General features: G+C 40.9%; 1 long non-coding RNA gene and 1 gene segment (V, D, J or C); one reads left to right on the top strand and one right to left on the bottom strand.

Moving 5' to 3' along the window:
- Positions 1-24,365, top strand: part of LOC117062880 — a 239,923-nt gene that overhangs the window by 175,856 nt on the left and 39,702 nt on the right.
- Positions 17,526-21,533, bottom strand: LOC117062914. The gene is made up of 3 exons (XR_004428620.1): positions 21,458-21,533; positions 21,063-21,107; positions 17,526-18,141 (listed from the first exon to the last, which is right to left on the bottom strand). It is a non-coding gene; the product is annotated as an uncharacterized LOC117062914 (long non-coding RNA).

Raw genomic sequence — 24,365 nt, 5'->3', positions numbered from 1 at the left:
GAAGTTAGTGTTCAGGGCTCAATCACTGTGGGAGGAGTCTTCAGAGTTTGAAGACAGAAATAAGTTGCAAAGTCCTCTGGCTCCAGGTCTTCAATGGTGAGAGTAAATTCTGTCCCAGATCCACTGCCACTGAACCGGATGGGCACCCCGTCGACTTGGGTGGAAGCACGGCAAATGAGAATCTTAGGGCTCTGCCCAGGTCTGTGCTAGTACCAGGATAAGTAGTCCTTCCCGTCCGTGTAGAGGAGCCTCTCACTGGCCCCGCAGGGAGACTTTCTCTCCCAGGGAGGCGGGCAGAGACTCTGCAGCCTGGGTGAGCACAATCTGCCCATTGGAACCTGAAATCAGAAGCACACAGGGTTAATCCAGAGGTGCTGTGAGATCCTATTAAAGCTGGAATGTGCCCACAAGGGTGAGGACAAACCCTAACCAGGCCTGTGGCGTTAGTGGTATTTGTTTCTTGCCCCTCCAAACACCTCTCTTCTCAGGGAGCACGAGGAGCACCCTGAAGGAGCTGTCCACAGGGACCTTATCTCACCTGGAACACATGGCAGCAGGAGCCCTAGGAGCTGGGATAGCACCATCTTTCTGCCTCTCACCAGCCTGACTCTGACAAAAGGCTTTATTTATTAGGCTCAGTCACAGGACTGTGCCTGTGGTGGGGTCAGTGAGGACATTTATGCAAATCCTCATCCAGGATGAAGGCAGGGCTCCTGAAATTCAAGGTTGTGGTCACACCTGGTGATGCACCAACCAGAGCATCCTGGGCCACCTGCCCTGCCCTGCCCTGCCCTGGGGATGTCACGATGTGCCTGTGCTTGTGGTTATGTGAGCTCCCCCCACAACACCCAGTGTAAACAGACATTTGGTAGTGACAGGGGTGCAGCTCCTGTGTTCATAATTCCCCAGCAGGGCCCTATGTCACCTCTAAGATATACCATGGTACCGCCTATAAAAGAACAAGAGCAGTCCTCTATGAGGCAACAGACAACGCCTGTGTCCCTGTGACTCAGAAATACGAGGTCAGTTGTCCCCAGGTGTTGCTTTGCTCCTTTTCCTGTGGACATTTATTGGGTGCTGAGCTGTGATTCCAGAACAGTAGAATGGCCAACTCTTCTTTCTCAACTTATCCTCACTGTAGACTTAGCCCCTTGGTTGTTTAGCTATTCATTAAACAAGCTGAATCGTGAGATGAACTCAGACAAAAGCTTTGTTATCTTCCCCCATGGTGCTAATTTCCACCTGAGGGGTCATTTTTCTTGCCCATTGGATGAAATCACCAGCAAATCTCACACCATTTTTAGTAAATCTGAAATAATACCATCATATGGACATTTTTTGTCACAGTCGAGTCTTCTTTGGGTGTGTGGTATTGCTTGCTCCCTGAAGAAGCACCGGTCTTCCGCTTCCTCCCCTCCCCCAGCTTGGGTTCCCCATGGGCTGCTGTCTGAGGTGGGGAGGGGTCAGGTGGCACCTCTTTCCTGAGCTCACTTTTCTTGCACGGATCTCACTGCCACCAGCTCCCTCAGTGTGAGGAGAGTAGACAACTTGTTCCAGTGCTGGGAGTCAGTGCCTCGCTTAAGAAATCCACCTCTCATCATTGGACTCCCACTCTGCAGAGCAGCACTTCAGCCAGCCTCTCCTTTAGTTGCCTCAAAGAGAAAGAAATCTGACACAGATCTCCTGTGTTCATGCCAAGCTTCCATTTTTTTTTTTTTTTTTTTTTTTGAGACAGAGTCTCGCTCTGCTGCCCAGGCTGGAGTACAGTGGCACAATCTTGGCTCACTGCAACCTCCGCCTCCTGGGTTCAAGTGATTCTCCTGCCTCAACCTCTGGGGAGTAGCTGGGATTACAGGTGCCTGCCACCACGCCCAGCTAATTTTTGTATTTTAATAGAGATTGGGTTTCACCATGTTGGCCAGGCTGGTCTTGAACTTCTGACCTCAAGTGATCTGCCCGCCTCGGCCTCCCAAAGTGCTGGGATAACAGGTGTGAGCCACTGCGCCCGGCCTCATGCCAAGCTTCTAAAGACACATGTCACACTCCTCAAGGAGTCCCAGAGTGGAAAGGTGAGACTCAACACTAACAGCTGCCTGAAGAACCCTTTCCTGATTTTTAGCCGTTGATCACCTTAGTATCATTTCTTTATAATATAAAAGTACCAAAGTCAAAAAAAGTGATTTTCAGAAAACATGAGGGAGCGTCTAGTACTTGGAGCCTCATGAGAAATAAGGCTGACAGAATACCATTTTGCAAGGAGGAGAAATATACTGAACTTAGAGAGTTTATAGAAGGACTAATGTGAACACTAGACGTGAGTTTGCATCGACCTCACTATCAGGACCATGTAGAAGGAAAGTCTTGGACCCCTGAAGTCAGTTCCTAAGGGGAAGCAGCCCTGGAGGTGAGGTGTGTTGCAACCTTCTGGGCAAGGGAGGTGTTTAATTCCTGCTCCTCTGGAGCCTGGCTGTCTCTTTCCCAGCTCCCTCCCTCTCTCAGCTCCACCCACCAACTCTTCAAGACCTACCTAGAATATGTTTTCGCTGAGCCTGTCTCAGCTACAAGTGGTATCTAACTCCTGGCTTTGCACTGCCTTTCAGCTCCTCCTTCTGCTGCAGTCTGACAAATTGTCTTCCTAGACAATTCTCGTCAAATTTCTATGTGGAAAATATGTGACTACCAATTAATCTCCATCATCCATCTTTGACATATGTTTATACTAGCCCATGTCATAAACCCTTGGTAAGTCTTTACATTGGCTAAGCCTGGGTCAGGTGACACTTTTCCCCCGGAAGTATATCAATATTTTCAGTTCCAATATGTGGTTTATAACTTAAGCACTGCTACTTCAATAACTGGCCTAGTGTGGTAATTCATAACGATATGTGGGCAGAGAATTTCCCTCAGAAATGGGCAGATACTTTTTCTGGCCTGCATTTGTAAAGGCCCCGCCTAGAAAATCATAGAAAGTAAACTTTCTCTAATATGTCATCTCAGTTTTTCTTGTTCCTGGCTTTTTTGCTATTCTGTCTAATATCCCCAGTGCCATCTAGTCAATTGCTCTCCCACATACACCCTGTGTTATTATCTTCATAGCATTTATCTCTATCTGACATTGTAGGGAGAATTGATTAGAAGTGAAATTTATTTCATTGGAAGAGGGAATAGTCAGAGTTAGGGTTATGCAGTAGAAATAACATAGTTAAATTATTTTTTTTTTTTTTTTTTTTTTTATTTATTTATTTTTTTTATGTTTTTTTTTTTTTTTTTTTTTTTTTAATATACTTTAAGTTCTAGGGTATATGTGCATGACGTTTATATCATGTATAACTCCCCAATGCAATCCCTCCCTCCTCCCCCCTCCCCATGATAGGCCCCAATGTGTGATGTTCCCCTTCCGAGTCCAAGTGATCTCATTGTTCAGTTCCCACCTATGAGTGAGAACATGCGGTGTTTGGTTTCTCTTCTTGTGATAGTTTGCTAAGAATGATGGTTTCCAGCTGCATCCATGTCCCTACAAAGGACGCAAACTCATCCTTTTTGATGGCTGCATAGTATTCCATGGTGTATATGTGCCACATATTCTTAATCCAGTCTGTCACAGATGGACATTTGGGTTGATTCCAAGTCTTTGCTATTGTGAATAGTGCCGCAATAAACAAACGTGTGCATGTGTCTTTGTAGTAGAGTAATTTATAATCCTTTGGGTATATACCCAGTAGTGGGATGGCTGGGTCATATGGTACATCTAGTTCTAGATCCTTGAGGAATCGCCATACTGTTTTCCATAATGGTTGAACTAGTTTACAATCCCACCAACAGTGTAAAAGTGTTCCTATTTCTCCACATCCTCTCCAACACCTGTTGTTTCCTGACTTCTTAATGATTGCCATTCTGACTGGTGTGAGATGGTATCTCGTTGTGGTTTTGATTTGCATTTCTCTGATGGCCAGTGATGATGAGCATTTTTTCATGTGTCTGTTGGCTGTATGGATGTCTTCTTTTGAGAAATGTCTGTTCATATCCTTTCCCCACTTTTTGATGGGGTTGTTTGCTTTTTTCTTGTATATTTGTTTGAGTTCTTGGTAGATTCTGGATATTAGCCCTTTGTCAGATGAGTAGGTTGCAAAAATTTTTCCCATTCTGTAGGTTGCCTGTTCACTCTGATGGTAGTTTCTTTGGCTGTGCAAAAGCTCTTTAGTTTAATTAAATCCCATCTGTCAATTTTGCTTTTGCTGCCGTTGCTTTTGGTGTTTTAGACATGAAGTCCTTGCCCATGCCTATGTCCTGAATGGTACTACCTAGATTTTCTTCTAGGGTTTTTATGGTATTAGGTCTAACATTTAAGTCCCTAATCCATCTTGAATTAATTTTCGTATAAGGGGTAAGGAAAGGATCCAGTTTCAGCTTTCTACTTATGACTAGCCAATTTTCCCAGCACCATTTATTAAATAGGGAATCCTTTCCCCATTTCTTGTTTCTCTCAGGTTTGTCAAAGATCAGATGGCTGTAGATGTGTGGTATTATTTCTGAGGACTCTGTTCTGTTCCATTGGTCTATATCTCTGTTGTGGTACCAGTACCATGCTGTTTTGGTTACTGTAGCCTTGTAGTATAGTTTGAAGTCAGGTAGCGTGACGCCTCCAGCTTTGTCCTTTTGACTTAGGATTGTCTTGGCAATGCGGGCTCTTTTTTGGTTCCATATGAACTTTAAAGCCGTTTTTTCCAATTCTGTGAAGAAAGTCATTGGTAGCTTGATGGGGATGGCATTGAATCTATAAATCACCTTGGGCAGTATGGCCATTTTCACAATATTGATTCTTCCTATCCATGAGCATGGTATGTTCTTCCATTTGTTTGTGTCCTCTTTGATTTCACTGAGCAGTGGTTTGTAGTTCTCCTTGAAGAGGTCCTTTACATCCCTTGTAAGCTGGATTCCTAGGTATTTGATTCTCTTTGAAGCAATTGTGAATGGAAGTTCATTCCTGATTTGGCTCTCTGCTTGTCTGTTACTGGTGTATAAGAATGCTTGTGATTTTTGCACATTAATTTTGTATCCTGAGACTTTGCTGAAGTTGCTTATCAGCTTAAGCAGATTTTGGGCTGAGACAATGGGGTTTTCTAAGTATACAATCATGTCATCTGCAAACAGGGACAATTTGACTTCTTCTTTTCCTAACTGGATACCCTTGATTTCTTTCTCTTGCCTGATTGCCCTAGCCAGAACTTCCAACACTATGTTGAATAGGAGTGGTGAGAGAGGGCATCCCTGTCTTGTGCCAGTTTTCAAAGGGAATTTTTCCAGTTTTTGCCCATTCAGTATGATATTAGCTGTGGGTTTGTCATAAATAGCTCTTATTATTTTGAGGTACGTTCCATCAATACCAAATTTATTGAGCGTTTTTAGCATAAAGGGCTGTTGAATTTTGTCAAAAGCCTTTTCTGCATCAATTGAGATAATCATGTGGTTCTTGTCTTTGGTTCTGTTTATATGCTGGATTACGTTTATTGATTTGCGAATGTTGAACCAGCCTTGCATCCCAGGGATGAAGCCCACTTGATCATGGTGGATAAGCTTTTTGATGTGCTGCTGAATCCGGTTTGCCAGTATTTTATTGAGGATTTTTGCATCGATATTCATCAGGGATATTGGTCTAAAATTCTCTCTTTTTGTTGTGTCTCTGCCAGGCTTTGGTATCAGGATGATGTTGGCCTCATAAAAAGAGTTAGGGAGGATTCCCTCTTTTTCTATTGATTGAAATAGTTTCAGAAGGAATGGTACCAGCTCCACCTTGTACCTCTGGTAGAATTCAGCTGTGAATCCATCTGGTCCTGGACTTTTTTTGGTGGGTAGGCTATTAATTGTTGCCTCAATTTCAGAGCCTGCTATTGGTCTATTCAGGGATTCAACTTCTTCCTGGTTTAGTCTTGGGAGAGTGTAAGTGTCCAGGAAATTATCCATTTCTTCTAGATTTTCTAGTTGATTTGCGTAGAGGTGTTTATAGTATTCTCTGATGGTAGTTTGTATTTCTGTGGGGTCGGTGGTGATATCCCCTTTATCATTTTTTATTGCGTCTATTTGATTCCTCTCTCTTTTCTTCTTTATTAGTCTAGCTAGTGGTCTGTCAATTTTGTTGATCTTTTCAAAAAACCAACTCCTGGATTCATTGATTTTTTGGAGGGTTTTTTGTGTCTCTATCTCCTTCAGTTCTGCTCTGATCTTAGTTATTTCTTGACTTCTGCTAGCTTTTGAATGTGTTTGCTCTTGCCTCTCTAGTTCTTTTAATTGTGATGTTAGAGTGTCAATTTTAGATCTCTCCTGCTTTCTCTTGTGGGCATTTAGTGCTATAAATTTCCCTCTACACACTGCTTTAAATGTGTCCCAGAGATTCTGGTATGTTGTATCTTTGTTCTCATTGGTTTCAAAGAACATCTTTATTTCTGCTTTCATTTCGTTATGTACCCAGTAGTCATTCAGGAGCAGGTTGTTCAGTTTCCATGTAGTTGAGCGGTTTGGATTGAGTTTCTTAGTCCTGAGTTCTAGTTTGATTGCACTGTGGTCTGAGAGACAGTTTGTTATAATTTCTGTTCTTGTACATTTGCTGAGGAGTGCTTTACTTCCAATTATGTGGTCAATTTTGGAATAAGTGCGATGTGGTGCTGAGAAGAATGTATATTCTGTTGATTTGGGGTGGAGAGTTCTATAGATGTCTATTAGGTCCACTTGGTGCAGAGATGAGTTCAATTCCTGGATATCCTTGTTAACTTTCTGTCTCGTTGATCTGTCTAATGTTGACAGTGGAGTGTTGAAGTCTCCCATTATTATTGTATGGGAGTCTAAGTCTCTTTGTAGGTCTCTAAGGACTTGCTTTATGAATCTGGGTGCTCCTGTATTGGGTGCATATATATTTAGGAGAGTTAGCTCTTCCTGTTGAATTGATCCCTTTACCATGATGTAATGGCCTTCTTTGTCTCTTTTGATCTTTGATGGTTTAAAGTCTGTTTTATCAGAGACTAGGATTGCAACCCCTGCTTTTTTTTGTTCTCCATTTGCTTGGTAGATCTTCCTCCATCCTTTTATTTTGAGCCTATGTATGTCTCTGCATGTGAGATGGGTCTCCTGAATACAGCAGACTGATGGGTCTTGACTCTTGATCCAGTTTGCCAGTCTGTGTCTTTTAATTGGAGCATTTAGTCCATTGACATTTAAGGTTAATATTGTTATGTGTGAACTTGATCCTGTCATTATGATATTAACTGGTTATTTTGCTCGTTAGTTGATGCAGTTTCTTCCTAGCCTCGATGGTCTTTACATTTTGGCATGTTTTTGCAATGGCTGGTACCGCTTGTTCCTTTCCATGTTTAGGGCTTCCTTCAGGGTCTCTTGTAAGGCAGGCCTGGTGGTGACAAAATCTCTAAGCATTTGCTTATCTGTAAAGGATTTTATTTCTCCTTCACTGATGAAGCTTAGTTTGGCTGGATATGAAATTCTGGGTTGAAAATTCTTTTCTTTAAGAACGTTGAATATTGGCCCCCACTCTCTTCTGGCTTGTAGAGTTTCTGCCGAGAGGTCTGCTGTTATTCTGATGGGCTTCCCTTTGTGGGTAACCCGACCTTTCTCTCTGGCTGCCCTTAAGATTTTTTCCTTCATTTCAACTTTGGTGAATCTGGCAATTATGTGTCTTGGAGTTGCTCTTCTGGAGGAGTATCTTTGTGGCGTTCTCTGTATTTCCTGAATTTGAATGTTGGCCTGCCCTACTAGGTTGGGGAAGTTCTCCTGGATGATATCCTGAAGAGTGTTTTCCAACTTGGTTCCATTTTCCCCCTCACTTTCAGGCACCCCAATCAGACGTAGATTTGGTCTTTTTACATAATCCCATACTTCTTGCAGGCTTTGTTCATTTCTTTTTCTTCTTTTTTCTTTTGGTTTCTCTTCTCGCTTCATTTCATTCATTTGATCCTCAATCGCTGATACTCTTTCTTCCAGTTGATCGAGTCGGTTACTGAAGCTTATGCATTTGTCACGTATTTCTCGTGTCATGGTTTTCATCTCTGTCATTTCGTTTATGATCTTCTCTGCATTAATTAATCTAGCTGTCAATTCTTCCACTTTTTTTCAAGATTTTTAGTTTCTTTGCGCTGGGTACGTAATTCCTCCTTTAGCTCTGAGAGGTTTGATGGAGTGAAGCCTTCTTCTCTCATCTCGTCAAAGTCATTCTCTGACCAGCTTTGATCCGTTGCTGGCGATGGGCTGCGCTCCTTTGCAGGGGGAGATGCGCTCTTATTTTTTGAATTTCCAGCTTTTCTGCCCTGCTTCTTCCCCATCTTTGTGGTTTTATCTGTCTCTGGACTTTGATGATGGTGACGTACGGATGGGGTTTTGGTATAGGTGTCCTTCCTGTTTGATAGTTTTCCGTCTGACAATCAGAAGGACTGTCTGTTGGTCTGTTGGAGATTGCTTGAGGTCCACTCCAGACCCTGTTTGCCTGGGTATCAGCAGCAGAGGTTGCCGAAGATAGAATATTGCTGAACAGCGAGTGTACCTGTCTGATTCTTTCTTTGGAAGTTTCCTCTCAGGGGTGACGCCACCCTGTGAGGTGTGGGGTGTCAGACTGCCCCTAGTGGGGGATGTCTCCCAGCTAGGCTACTCAGGGGTCAGGGACCCACCTGAGCAGGCAGTCTGTCCGTTCTCGGATCTCAACCTCCGCGTTAGGAGATCCACGGCTCTCCCCAAAGCTGTCAGACAGAGTCGTTCGCGTCTGCACCGCCCCCGCTCTTTCCCCTAATGGGCTGCAGCTGTGCGCTGTCCGCAGCGGTAGAGTCTACAGAGACAGGCAGGCTTCCTTGAGCTGCTGTGAGCTCCACCCAGTTCGAGCTTCCCAGCGGCTTTGTTTACCTACTTAAGCCTCAGCAATGGCGGGCGCCCCTCCCCCAGCCTCGCTGCTGCCTTGCGGATAGATCGCCGCAGACGGCTGTGTTAGCAGTGAGGGAGGCTCCGTGGGCGTGGGACCCTCCCGGCCAGGTGTGGGATATATTCTCCTGGTGTGCCTGTTTCCTTAAAGCGCAGTATTGGGGTGGGAGTTACCCGATTTTCCAGGTGTGTGTGTCTCAGTTCCCCTGGCTAGGAAAAAGGGATTCCTTTCCCCCTTGCGCTTCCAGGTGAGGTGATGCCTCGCCCTGCTTCAGCTCACGCTGGTCAGGCTGCAGCAGCTGACCAGCACCGATTGTCCGGCACTCCCTAGCGAGATGACCCCAGTACCTCAGTTGAAAACGCAGAAATCACCGGTCTTCTGTGTCGCTCGCGCTGGGAGTTGGAGACTGGAGCTGCTCCTATTCGGCCATCTTGCTCCGCCTGTCACATAGTTAAATTATTAAAATGGGAATGTGATAAGGTAAATGAGATATGTAATAATTTAATAATACATTATTAAAATGGGAATATGATAAGGTAATAATCCAAGCAAGGGAGAGCGAAGGTGACCATATGACTCTGAAATGGCTGACATTGCTGTGGACCCAAAAGTAAGGTACTAAAAATCAGAGCTGATCATGTGAAATGGAAAGTTCAAGAGGGGCCACAGATACCTGCCTGCTTCTTGTTTCCACGGAAACTGGGCCCTCATTTCATGAAAATTGGCTAGATAGAAAAAAATAAAATAACTTCACTTACTTATCAGGGCATGAGAAATCGCATGTGGTTTAACTAGTCTCTGTTTGGAGTAAGTTGCTGGGAGCCACTCAGGAAAGTGTTGTGTAGAAGACAAATTATTAGCTCATGAAAAATGATGTGGGTAATGGATACAGGGTGGACACTGGACCTGTGTGCTGGAGAGCTGTCCATTTGCACAGGGATGTTTTGGTGCCTGTACCTAACACAACACAGTAATACATGCATCCTTGTTGTCTCCGTTTCCTGAGGGAACTCCAAAGGGAGCAGGGAGGAATAGTTCCTGGCCCTCCTAAGTTTCTGACTTCATAAACATTAAAGTCACAAAGGAAGAAACAGGAGTGGGAAGGCAGGAACTGCAGGGATGTTGGAGCTGTGATTCCCAAGGGGCTGTCATTGATAATATGCTCTTAAGGGAATTTTTCTAATTATTTATTTTAAATTAATTTCAAACTTACAGATAATTGCAAAACTGATTATGACTTTTTAAAAATTTCTTTGCCTAGCTCCCAGTGATTAACATTTTACTGTTGATAACAATACCCTCTCTATACACTTTATATGTAGATATACATCTTTTTTTTTTTTTTTTTTACATTTTGGTAAGTTTTTTTATAATTTCAACTTGTATTATAGATTAAGGGATATATGTGCAGGTTTGTTACATGGGTATATTGCATGACATTGAAGTTTGGAGTAGAAATGGGAAGGCCAAGGTTGAGGAGGTACATCCAGTGAGAGCCATCTTGCCAGTGGGGACTGTCTATGGAGTCTTAAGGTGGCGCAGGACATCATACGTCAAGAGGGTTGAATATTCTAGCTCAAGTCTCTCCTTCTCTTATAAAGCCACTAATGCCTCACTCTCATTACCTCATTTAATCCTAATTACCTCCCAAAGCTACAGATGGCCAAAAACGTATAAAAAATGTTCAACATCACTAATGATCAGAAAAATGCATGCCTTTTTGTGGCTGATTAGTATTCAGATATAGATATAGATATAGATATAGATATAGATATAGATATCTCACAATTTCTTTATCCACTTGTTGATTTGTTGATTGGTGAGCATTAGGGTTGGTTCCACATTTTTGCAGTTGCGAATTGTGTTGCAGTAAACACGTGTGTGCAAGTATCTTTTTCATGTAATGACTTATTTTCCTCTGGTTAGATACCCAGTAGTGGGATTGCTGGATCAAATGGTAGTTCTACTTTTAGTTCTTTAAGGAATCTCCACACTGTTTTCCATGGCAGTTGTACTAGTTTACATTCCCACCAGCAGTGTAGAAGTGTTCCATGTTCACTGCATCCATGCCAACATGTATTATTTTTTGATTTTTTGATTATGGCCATTCTTGCAGGAGTAAGGTGGTATTGCACTGTGGTTTTGATTTGCATTTCCCTGATCATAGTGATGTTGAGCAATTTTTCATGCTTGTTGGCCATTTGCATATCTTCTTTTGAGAATCATCTACTCATGTCCTTAGCCCACTTTTTGATGGGATTGTTTGTTTTTTTTTTCCTGCTAATTTGTTTGAGTTCATTGTAGATTCTGGATATCGGCCTTTTTTCAGATGTGTAGATTGTGAAGATTTTCTCTCACTCTGTGGGTTGTCTGTTTACTCTGCTCACTGTTCCTTTTGCCATGCAAAAGCTCTTTAGTTTAATTAAGTTCCAGCTATTTATTTTTGTTTTTATTGCATTTGCTTTTGGGTCCTTGGTCATGAAACCCTTGCCTAAGACAATGTCTAGAGGGATTTTTGTGATGTTACCTTCTAGAATTTTTATAGTTTCATGTGATGAAAGAATTCAGTAAAGTTTCCAGATATAAAATTAATATACACACATCAGTAACTCTGCTGTACACCAACAGTGATCAAGCTGAGAATCAGTTCAAGAGCTCAACTCTTTTTACAATAGCTGCACAAAAAAATTACTTAGGAACATACTTAACCAAGGAGGTGAAAGACCTCTACAAGGAAAACTACAAAACACTGCTGAAAGAAATCATAGACAACACAAATGGAAACACATTCCATGCTCATGGGTTCGTAGAATCAATATTGTGAAAATGAGTATACTGCCAAAAGTAATCTACAAATTCAATGCAATTCCTATCAAAATACCACCATTATGCTTCACAGAACTAGAAAAAACAATTCTAAAATTCATATGGAACCAAAAAATAGCCCACATAGTGAAAGCAAGACTAAGAAAAAGAACGAATCTGTAGGCATCACACTACCTGATATCAAACTATACTATAAGGCCATAGTCACCAAAACACCATGGTACTGGCATAAAAATGGGCACATACATCAATGCAACAGAATAGAGAACCCAGAAATAAAGCAAAATGTATACAGCTAACTGATTTTCAACAAAGCAAACAAAAACATAAAGTGGGGAAAGGACACCCTATTCAAGAAATGGTGCTGGGATAATTGGCAAGACACATGTAGGAGAATAAAACTAGATCTCCATCTCTCACCTTACACAAAAATCAACTCAAGATGGATCAAGGACTTAAATCAGTCTCTTTATTTATTACTGGTCTGTTCAAGCTTTCCATTGCTTTCTGATTCAAACTTGGTAAGTTAGAATTTCTAGGCTTTTTATCAATTTCCTTTAGGTTATTCAAATTTTTGGTGTATTATTGTTCATAATAGTCCCTTATGATCCATTTTATTTCTGAGGCATCTGTTGTAATGTCTCCACTTTGATTTCTGATTTAATTGATTTGTGTATTCCCTCTTTCATTCTTAGTTCAGCTAGGAGTTTGTTGATTTTCTTTGTTTTTTCAAAGAACCAACTCTTGTTTTTATTGATTTCTTTCTATGATTTTTCTGTTCTCTATTTGACTTATTTCTGTTCTGATTTTGTTTCTTTCCTTTGCTAATTTTGAATTTAGTTTGTTCTTCTTCTTCTAGCTCCTTGAAGTGTAATGTTTGGCTGCTTACTTGAAATCTTCCTTCTTTTTTAATAAGAATTTATTGCTATAAATAAACTTCCATCTTAGAAGTGCTTTTGCTGCATCTCATGGGTTTTGATATGTTGTGTTTCTGTTGTTGTCTTAAGATATTTTTTAATTCCTCTTTTGAAATTAAAAATAGAACTGTCATGCAACCCATCAATCTATCTTCTGGGTTTGTATGCAAGGGGGATGAAATCACCAGCTTGTAAAGATATCTGCACTCCTATGCTCATTGCAGCATTATTCACAATAGCCAAGATATGAAAACAACTTAAATGTCCATCATCAAACAAGTAGATAAAGAATATATAGTTTATATACATAATGGAATATTATTCAGCCTTGGAAAAGTATGAGATTTTGCTTTTTGCCACAACACAGCTGGACCTGGAGAACATTATGCCAAGTGAAATAAACCAGGCACAGAAAGAAAAAAAAAATTGCATGATCTCACTTAAATGTGGAATTTGAAAAAGGAAGATACTCAAAATATGCATAGCTAGAGAATGAAACAGTGGTTACCATGGGCAGGGAGCAGAAGGAAAGGGGGATGTATACAGCAGATACGTAGGATAAACAAGTTTAGATAGTTAATAAAATTATATTTTATTGGAGATTTTTGTTAAATAAAATGTAGCTGCCCTTGTCACCAAAAAAAGTGAGATGATAAATTTGTTAATCTGCTTCACTGTGGTAACCATTTTACTATCCACATGTATCCCATAACATCATGTTGTAAATCTCAAATATATATAAAATTTATTTTTAAAAACTTAGTGTAATAGCTTAGTGTTTGCTGTATCTTTCTTATAAAATTGTTAGATTTTATAACTTGTTATTTTAAATTTAGTTTTACTTAATTATAAGTACATACTCTTAGTCACTCCTCCACGCATTAAAATATCTAACTTCATCCAGTGTGCATGGTAAATTTTTGGAAACCAACAAAAGGGACAGTAAGGGAAGAGAGAAAAAAATCAGAAAGGCAACGAGCTCTAGCAATACTGAGACATTTTGTGTTTCAGATTGATTATGAAGTTATGGGTTTTTTTCTATTACATATTTAAAGATTATTTTTAATTTGTTATGAGCTTCATAGCTCTCTCTTCATTCACTTGAACCATTAGTGACTTTTAACAAGGAGGCCAAAAGGTCATCATTCTTTTACCTTTGTAGAGACCAAGAAAATTTATGCAGAAATGTTTTTCTTTGTTCCCACTAATTTTTTTCCGACACTTAAGTCATTTATTTTTTCAATAGTATTTCCTAACTGGTTCTATTATAAGAAATGTAGGCTAGAAAAAATATGTTAAACTCTGTCTTTAATTTTAGAAATTTTGATGTGTGTAAACAGCTTGCATTTTATTTCACACATTTTCTACTTCATAAATCTTTGACAAGTAGATTAAAACCTTAACATCAATATTTCCTAACTTCATCAATATTTCCTAACTTCTTCACAGCTGGGAATGCAGCATGAATATATGTAAGTGTGTGTGCTGTGTTTACGTGTATGTTTGTGTGTGATTGTGTATGCATAATTCTTCCCTTACCTACTGGCAAGGACACTCAGAGTGAGGACCATTCCTAGTGACTGCTTCTCACAAGCCATTTAGCTTTCCCCAAGCACACAGGAATTTGCCTTTGTTTCTCATGTAAGTTTTAATTTAGCCTCTACCTTGGACCATGAACAGACCCTGCCTTTATTTAGACAGTTTTTCCAGGAGAGGGGACCGCTAACATCTGCCCAGTCAAGGTCAGGAGCAGCAGTGTTGGTGACACCTGTGAAACTAGCAACAGGAGAAAAAAGTTCCTAAGCTCCTGATCCACTTGTTACCCAAGAACATCTCTGAGGTCTCCAACCACTTCTGTGAGAGTAGGTCTGGGCACATTTCACCCTCACAGTCGGCCTGTGGAGGCTAATGGTGCGTCCAACTTAGCTCATGGCCGAGATGATACTGAAATCTTGGACTTGAGATGAAGTTTGGTCAGTTTCTGCTCTTTTCCCACCACAGGTATTTTCCTAATATGTGTCAACACTCACAAGATTATGGCTGAATAGAACTCTATAAAAATACAAGTAGGAACAGATCAGCTTTGAAAAGGTCATGAGTCTATCCCTTCTGTATTTTTGGCTAAGTTGTCTGATAGTTGAGGAAACTCTGGGCAAAGTGCTCTATAGGAGACAGGACCGAGCTGAGGACCTCCTAAACAGACCTGACTCACGCTGCTGCCTGCGCATTTGATTAAGGTCCCAGGGGCTTCAGATGCCCAATATGGATGTTTCTTTCTATGTGGGACATCACAAGACAGTTCAAATTGTTATCTCATTCCAAAGAAAAAATGTTTTTTCTTTCATTTCTTCCATTTTTCTTTTTTTTATTTTAATTTAAGTTCTGGGATACATGTGCAGAATGTACAGATTTGTTACATAGGTGTACGTGTGCCGTGGTGGTTTGTTGCACATATTGTCCCGTCATCTAGGTTCCCTCTGCTCATCCCCCACCCCACCAACAGGCCCCAGTGTGTGTATTGTTCTCCTCCCTATGTCCATGTGTTCTCATTGTTCAACTCCCACTTATGAGTGAGAACATGCAGTGTTTGATTTTCTGTTACTGTGTCAGTTTGCTGAGAATGATGGCTCCCAGCTTCATCCATGTCCCTGCAAAGGACATGATCTCATTCGTTTTTATGACTGCATAATATTCCATGGTGTATATATACCACATTTTCTTTATCTAGTCTATCATTGATGGGCATTTGGGTTGGTTCCATGTCTTTGCTATTGTAAATAGTGCTGCAATAAACATATATATACATGCGTCTTTATAGTAGAATGATTTATAATCCTTTGGGCATAAACCCAGTAACAAGACTGCTGGCTCAAATGGTATTTCTGGTTCTAGATCTTTGAGGAATCGCCACACTGTCTTCCACAATGGTTGGACTAATTTACATTCCCACCAATAGTGTAAAAGTGTTCCTATTTCTTCACAGCCTTGCCAGCATCTGTTGTCTCTTGACTTTTTAATAATTGCCATTTTGACTGACATGAGATGCTATCTCATTGTGGTTTTGATGTGCATTTTTCTAATGATCAGTAATGAGGAGCTTTTTTTCGTGTTTGTTGGCTGCATAAATGTCTTCTTTGGAAAGTGTCTGTTCATATCCTTTGCCCACTTTTTCATGGGGTTGCTTGTTTTTTTCTTGTAAATTTGCTTAAGTTCCTGGTAGATTCTGGATATTAGACCTTTGTCAGATGGGTAGATTGCAAAAATTTTCTTCGATTCTGTAGGTTGTCTGCTCACTCTGATGATAGTTTCTTTTGCTGTGCAGAAGCTCTTTAGTTTAATTAGATCCCATTTGTCAATTTTGATTTTTGTTGCAATTGCGTTTGGTATTTTCGTCATGAATTCTTTGCCCATGCGTATGTCCTGAATGGTATTGCCTAAGTTTTCTTCCAGGGTTTTTATGGTTTGGGGTTTTACATTTAAGTCTTTGATCCATCTTAATTTTTGTATCGGATGTAAGGAAGGGCTATCAGCTGTTTCTGTTATGCAAATTCTTTGTATATCCTAATTATAGATAACATTTCAGGTGAGATCCCATTATACATTTACTTCACATAGCTCACACCACCTCATACTCTTCTCTGGGTACACCTAACACATCCATGTTCCTGCTATAGACCTGTCAGCAGACTAAGCAAATTAGGAAGGGCTGATTTATATGCAGACAGCTTTAAAATGCTCTGGAGTTCCCAAACATTTATATATGGTCTATGGGACCCTTGTTCTCCACTGTATCTCCCTGTGCCAGAATAGGTGCTCAATTATTATTTTAAATAAATATATGAGGCTGGGCACGGTGGCTCAAGCCTGTAATCCCAGCACTTTGGGAGGCCGAGACGGGTGGATCACGAGGTCAGGAGATCGAGACCATCCTGGCTAACACGGTGAAACCCCGTCTCTACTAAAAAATACAAAAAACTAGCCAGGCGAGGTGGCAGGCGCCTGTAGTCCCAGCTACTCGGGAGGCTAAGGCAGGAGAATGGCGTGAACCCGGGAGGCGGAGCTAGCAGTGAGCTGAAGTGAGCTGAGATCCGGCCACTGCACTCCAGCCCGGGTGGCAGAGCGAGACTCTGTCTCAAAAATAAATAAATAAATAAATAAATGGCATTAGTTAGCAAATCATTTTCATAAAGGCACAAAAATTATTCTGTTCCAAACGTTGAATTCTATTCATTCATGCGAGGTGTGAGGACTGAAACGTAGTCTGTCAAACACAAAATCACATCCATCATCAGCATGGAGTGAGATTTCTCAGTGTTGATGTTTGGAAAGCAAATAGGAGACACTTTAGAGGGAAATGTGGCTCTGGAAGAATGGTCAGAGAGATGACTTCTTGCTGGCTTTGAAGATGGAGGAGTGGGGCTACCAGCTGAGGAATGCAGGAGTCTGGGGGCTGGAAAAGGCAAAACACAGATTCCCTCTTACACCTCAAGATGAGAGCGCAGCCCTGCCAACATCTTGAGTTTAGCCCAGTGAGACCTGTGTTAGACTTCTGATCTTCAGAACTGTAAAATGATACATTCCTAATGTTCAAGCCACTGAGTTTGTGGTAAATTGTTACAGAAGAAAAAGAAAGCTAATACAAAGGTCTTTATGACATTTTTCTTTTCTTTTTATTTTTCTTTTCATTTTTTGAGACCGAGTTTCGCTCTTATTGCCCAGGCTGGTGGTGCAATGGTGCAATCTTGGCTCACTGCAACCTCTGCCTTCCAGGTTCAAGCGATTCTCCTGCCTCTGCGTCCTGAGTAGCTGGGATTACAAGCAACTACCACCACGCTGGGCTACTTATTTGTAATTTTAGTAGAAATGGGATTCACCCTGTTGGCCAGGCTGGTCTCGAACTCCTGATCTCAGGTGATCTGCCCACCTTGGCCTCCCAAAGTGCTGGGATTACAGGCATGAGCCACCATGCCTGGCTCTTTATGACTTTTTTAAATAAGGATCTTCCATAGCCAGGAATCTAAGAGGCACTGAGTCCCTTAATCTTCTGCTGGGCTCTGCAAATCTTCCCGTAAGTTAGTCAGGACACAGTCTCTCAGGCAGATACAGTACATATTCTAGTCCAGGGCTATGTGGGGAGGAAGCAGCAGGTGAGACTCTGAGAGGAGGACTGTGTTCAAGGCTGAAGCACTGTAAAGGAGTGGAATGTTCCTGACAATTATAATGTTACATCTTGAGTCCAAGGCTGCTGATAGTGGGAATAAAAACTGTCCCAGATCGACTGCCACTGAATTGACCCAGGACTGCAGATGCCCAGGTGAATGGATGCCCAGGATATGAGCATGTTAGAAGCCTGTCCCAGTTTCTGCTGGTGCCAGTTAAGTAGTTTCTACTGCTCTGACTGGACATGCAGCTAATGGTGATCCTCTCTCCTGCAGACACAACCATGGGGCCTGGAGACTGGGTTGTCATGATGTCCCTGACGTGCACCTACAATCAAGAATGATCATACACATACACACACACTTAATCTTATACACATTGAAATATGTCACTTACAAAACAATGATATCAATTACTGTCTAATGATATTAAATGTCAGCCCATAATTGAGTATACTTTGAAAATAGTCATTTTTTTCTCATTACATCTTAAAATTCCTTTTTGTCTCTACAAAGATGTTACTCTGAAGAAGCTACAGCAATTTTAAATTCTGGAGGAATTTAAAACCAAGACCCAGAGTAACCGGGACATCAGGACCTAGGTCTGAAGCACCATCTTGCTGCCGCTGCCTGTGTGATGCAGCTTAGTTCATATTTTAGAGTTCCCGCTTACAAAATTTGGTCAACTAACCTGGGTCTGGAGGGTCCTGTGCAAACCAATCAGAGTTTGGAAGCAAATTGCATGGGCAATGGGCTGTGAAAGTATCCAACATAAATCGAGACCCAAAAATATCATCACAGAAAATGTAATTATGTGACTAGAAAAGGCACAAAATTCAACTTAGAAACTATGATAAATTTAGAAGCTTAGTACACACCACTTAGTAATCTAATGAAGACCTTTAGTCTTAAATCAGGAGTATATTTAAGTAGGTTGAGTTTCCAGAAAGAATACGCTACCTTCCTCAGATCAACAATTCTAGTGAAATAACAAAACATGCTAAGAAGAAAACAAAACAACAAAGGAAGGAAGGGAGGAAGAGAGGGAGGGAGGGAGGGAGGGAGGGAGAGAGGGAGGATGGAAGGAAGGAAGGAAGGAAGGAAGGAAGGAAGGAAGGAAGGAAAAAAAAGAGGGACAGAAAGGAAAAGACAAAAATAAAATGACAACTTTTGGCTCAAATTTTTATAAAATCTGTAACCAAAAAAATGTCTCATCTCTAAAGCCACTTGTATCCTGAAGGTACTTAAGAACAATGCAAATGGTGCTAAGGAAAAATAAAAGGGGAAAGCATATTGATTATATGGAGAAATTAAAGACAATTTGGTTGTCAATAATGTTTCTGGCTGAATGCTAAAGTTTTAAGATCAGTTAAATAATTTGAGACATAGCCCTGAAGCCAGATCAGTTAAATAATTTGAGAAACTCTAAGATAAATTCAGAAGCTTACTACACACCACTAAATGATCTAGTGAAGACCTTTGGTTTTAAGTCAGGAATATATTTAAATAGGTTGAGTTTGCAGAAACGATAGGCTGCCTTACTCAGATCAACAATCTGATCTGGCTTCAGGGCTGTGTCTGGGCCAGAGCAACAGAACACAGGCCCAGAATTCACTCATGTGGAAAATCTTGTGTGACCCTAATTTAAGCTAGGGGCAAGAGGGGCTCTAATCTTAAAGTAAGAGTGAACCAAAGAGAAACTGGAAAGTCTGCTTTCCACAACTGCTAGAAACTGAAAAGAGGGTTCCAGGTTAATTGGGAAACGGAGAGAAAAAACCAAACACGATTTCCTTAGAAAGTAATGGCTGCAGATCAACACTTCCAAGGATTTTCACTCCAAGAATGCATGTCCAAGAAGGGTCTAGAGCTCTCCAGTCTTGAAATTGCTTTAAGATAACTTTTCTGGTGTGGCATCCAAATGAAATGTCCTCTGGAGGAGGGCACGACCATGTTAAATTTTCAAGAAACTTTACAAATAGTTTTCTAAGGGCCAATAGACCACGAAGTCAGAGATTCTTCATTTTGAAGCACAATACAACAATTGGAGAATGAAGGAGAAACAACAGAAATAACAAAAGAGCAAAGTCTGCCTAGATTTCATATTTGGGATTATGAAAGCATATTTAAGGAAATGAGTAATAAACTTGCCATTATGTGCAAAGCACAAAAAGTGAAAAAGGGAAAACAAGAATCTCTTCAACCAACTGGATTTAATTGGCATCGAAGGCTAGTTTGGATCCAAATAAAATTATTTAACTTATCTTAAAACTTTAGCATTCAGCCAGAACGTTATTGACCACCAAACATGAGTTTTAATTTCTCCATATAACAGCATGGTTCCCCTTTTATTTTTCTATAAATGGATAATTTAGGGGAACTTTTCTCATATAGAATATTTAAATGAATTCTTATAATCTGTTTCCAATTTTACCTACGTCTGCTAGGATACCATAATATGACATAGTCAAACTGTCTGGGCTGAGGAGGTTCCTAATTTCTGGATACGAGGACACTAAAGATGAGTAAGATCTGCCCAAGTAGGTTTCTAACAAGTTATCATATTCTCTAGATTTTTGTTAGATTTTATGATTTTACTTTGTGACTGTTCCTATGAGCTCAAAATTCATTTCCTTTCATTTATTTACTATTACTCACTCTGATTCGGCCGATGGAGGGCAAAGTATTGAGGGTCCAGAAAAGTCAGGAAAGTGAACATACCTGCTTCTCATGTTGTTTAGAGAGGATGTATACACTCAGAGAATAAATACATTCACCGAGCTTTTCCTGAGCTCTCTGTTAACTAGGATATTAATCTGTGTATTTATTCTTTTTTGTTGTTGTTGTTTGGTTGGTTGGTTGGGTTTTTTTTGTTTTTTGTTTTTTTTTTTGAGACAGAATCTCGCTCTGTTGCCCAGGCTGGAGTGCAGTGGCACGAACTTGGCTCACTGCAAGCTCCACCTCCTGGGGTCACGCCATTCTCTGGCCTCAACCTCCCAAGTAGCTGGGACTGCAGGCGCGTGCCACCACGCCAAGCTTTTTTTTTTTTTTTTTTTTTTTGTATTTTTTAGTAGAGACGAGGTTTCACTGTGTTAGCCAGGATGGTCTTGATCTCCTGACCTCGTGGTCCATCCACCTCGGCCTCCCAAAGTGCTGGGATTACAGGCGTGAGCCACGGCACCCGGCCCAATCTGTGTATTTATTCTCAAGTGTTGGGTTGCAAATTATAGTTACTTAGAGAAAGTGACTAACCTCCATCACAGGTGCCTCTGGACTTAGGATTCCACTCCAACCAATCTGCAGATAAGAAAGCTACTTCAGCTGGCTGGGATGATGTCAATTTTCATGCAATAACAAACTCTCACATTTAATCAGAAAGAACCTCCATTGGGAACCAGATAGGGAACAGGCTACTGAACGTTTCCAAGTTTGTCCAAATCACTATGCGTGTGATGTGTTTGGGTTGACAAAGTCTTTAGCTCAAAATCTACAGGATGTGAAACCATATCACTTTCTCCACCCTGCAAACACTGACTCCACCAACAAGTCAGTCGTCCCAAGTGATAAAAATCACACAGTGGCTTCCAGTTTTACTGACTCCAAAATAATGGATTCTCGCAACAAGACGAAACTACAATAAAACTAACCTGTATTAGTCCTTTGTCACTTGGTTGACGATGGCAGCTGGACAGTTTTGTTGTCTGGCTCACAGCATGGTTTCTTTTTTTTTTTTTTTTTTTTTTTTTTGAGGCGGAGTCTCGCTCTGTCGCCCGGACTGGAGTGCAGTGGCCAGATCTCAGCTCACTGCAAGCTCCGCCTCCCGGGTTTATGCCATTCTCCTGCCTCAGCCTCCCGAGTAGCTGGGACTACAGGCGCCCGCCACCTCGCCCGGCTAGTTTTTTTTTTTTTTTGTATCTTTAGTAGAGACGGGGTTTCACCATGTTAGCCAGGATGGTCTCGATCTCCTGACCTTGTGATCCGCCCGTCTCGGCCTCCCAAAGTGCTGGGATTACAGGCTTGAGCCACCGCGCCCGGCCCACAGCATGGTTTCTTAACGAATAGTAGACAGAGGTTCTTCTTTAAAAATAAGACTATCAGACTTTTAATCTACAGATAATATAGAAAACTTTCAAAGCACTTTTCTAAGAAGACAATTCTATAGCATTTATATTTTCTGTATATTTCAAGGCAACAAATCATGAAATAAAACCATCAATCAGAACTGGGGACTTCAAGGGTATTAATTTCACAAAAACTAGGAATATTCTCTTAAATTCAAGCATCTATAAATACTGTGTAAAAGTAGCTTTTTCAAGCTGAATTGAATTTACTACTATTTAATAGAATAGTAGTAAAACAAACAAACAAAAATTCCATAGAATTCTTTCTCAGTTTCCCCAGACAAGTTTCTGTATTGGATAGGGGGTGTATACCTTTCCTAGAGCTGTTGTAACAAAGGATCACAAGCTTGGTGACCAAAAACAACACAAAGTTTTGTTCTCACATTTTTGGAGGGAAGGAGTCTGAAGTTTATACCTTGACCAGTTCTGATCTAGGCCCCTCTTCCATAGTGATCATTCTTGATGACAGTCCAAGGAAAGATATTGAAAGAATTGATTCAATTCCTGCTGTTCTAACATATCAAATCTCCTTTTCAACTGTGAACTCACAACTGTGGCTATCCAACTACATGACAAGAAAGAAAGGATATGGGAATAATTTTCTGTTACCATTCACAAAAAACATATAAAATAATCCCTTGTTCATTCTGTCCTACTGTCCTGGGAAAATTCTTCCTTAAGAAATCTTTTGATTAATGAGAATTACTTCCTTAAGAAACCTTTTGATTAATCTGATATAGATGTATAAACATATATACACACATATATGAATTATATATATATACATATACACACATATACATGCTATATAATCTCTATATAGAAAGATTTTATGCATATATATTTTATAAATATACACACAGAGAATAGAATATCCACCAGTTTATAACAACTAATTACAAGAAATTTTATATTCACTATCTGAGGCCTGAAATCCTTTCCCTGTTACCTCTACCTTAAACAAAGTTATTAACTCTCTAGCTTAAAGAGGCAGATGTATTTTTCCCTGCCAAGTTTTCTTGACTTGAGTGCTGTCTTGAAGTTTAATTTACTATGTTTAGGAAAAGACCATTTCTAACACTTGTTCCTAACATTCTTAAACAGTTTATCTTGTAATAGCAGATACCAGACAATTCTTGAACTAGTTCAACTCCATGCTGTTATTAGGAAAAAATTGTGAAGATCAGTACTAGACAAGTTGGAAGCTGTTTCCGTCTTCAGACTAGCTGGAAAGGAGCCAAACAAGATGGCAATCCCAAAGATTGACCTAAACAAACATCTCCATGTTGTCAGATCTGTGATGCTTTCTTAGAGGGGCAGGACCACATGCACTGTGTCCTCTCCACAAATCTAGACTTTCACAGTGGAATCCCTCTGCCCCCTGCTGCAGGGGGCATGGACTTAATCTCTATATGCTTTCTTCCAAAGACAGAAAATGCTTGATGTCATTTTGCTCAAAAAAGAGGACCGCCACCCTCCCCTTGGCTCTTTCCACACTGCTGCACCCACCAGGGGATTTGCATATTGTCCCCTAGGGAGGACTTTCCCTTGTGAGTCTGAGATAAAAGCTCAGCTCTAACCTTGCCTTGACTGATCAGGACTCCTCAGTTCATCTTCTCACAATGAGGCTCCCTGCTCAGCTCCTGGGGCTGTTGATGCTCTGGGTCCCTGATAAGGAAAGAAGGAGACAAGGAAAGATAATGGGGTAGGAGGGTGAGCTCTGGGGGACCCACAGACTCCTATATGTGTTCTGTGCACGTGTCAGATGTGCACATTACTGTCCTCCAGGATGGGGCATGTGATGTTTAGATCTATGAATGTGTGGAATAATCCAGAAGGAACAAGGACCTGTGCTGTGGGAAAGACTCTGACACACAAAGAGGAAGATGACATAGGAAAACTCTAGAAGTTCGTATGTGTCTTGTAAATATCCAGTCTTTAAAAATTAGGCATTTAGAGATGTAAACCAAATCATAATCACACAAAAATGATATAGCCTGAAATAATTCACAAAAATTATGAAATTATGAAAATAACACATATTTGTACATAACCTTGTACTTTTCTCTCAGTGTTTCAGGATTCATTAGGGTTACTGTGACAACCCAGATTCCACTCTCCCTGCCCGTCACCCATGGAGAGCCGGCCTCCATCTCCTGCAGGTCTAGTTAGAGCCTCCTGCATAGTGATGAATACACCTATTTGCATTGGTACCTGCAGAAGCCAGGCTAGTTTCCACAGCACCTGATCTATGGTGTTTCCAACCTGTTCTGGCTCCCAGACAGGTTCAGTGGCAGTGGGTTAGGCACAGACTTCACACTAAAAGTCAGCAGAGTGGAGGTTGAGGATGTTGGGATTTATCACTGCTTGCAAGGTACACAATCTCCTCACACAGTGATACAGTTCCAAACCTAAGCTTCCCTGCTGAAGTGGC

The sequence above is a fragment of the Trachypithecus francoisi genome, unplaced genomic scaffold (assembly GCF_009764315.1).
Source record: "Trachypithecus francoisi isolate TF-2019V2 unplaced genomic scaffold, Tfra_2.0 Lachesis_group17, whole genome shotgun sequence".
Classification (NCBI taxonomy): Eukaryota; Metazoa; Chordata; class Mammalia; order Primates; family Cercopithecidae; genus Trachypithecus; species Trachypithecus francoisi.
Note: the sequence above shows the minus strand (reverse complement) of the source record. Positions and strands in the feature narration are given on the sequence as shown.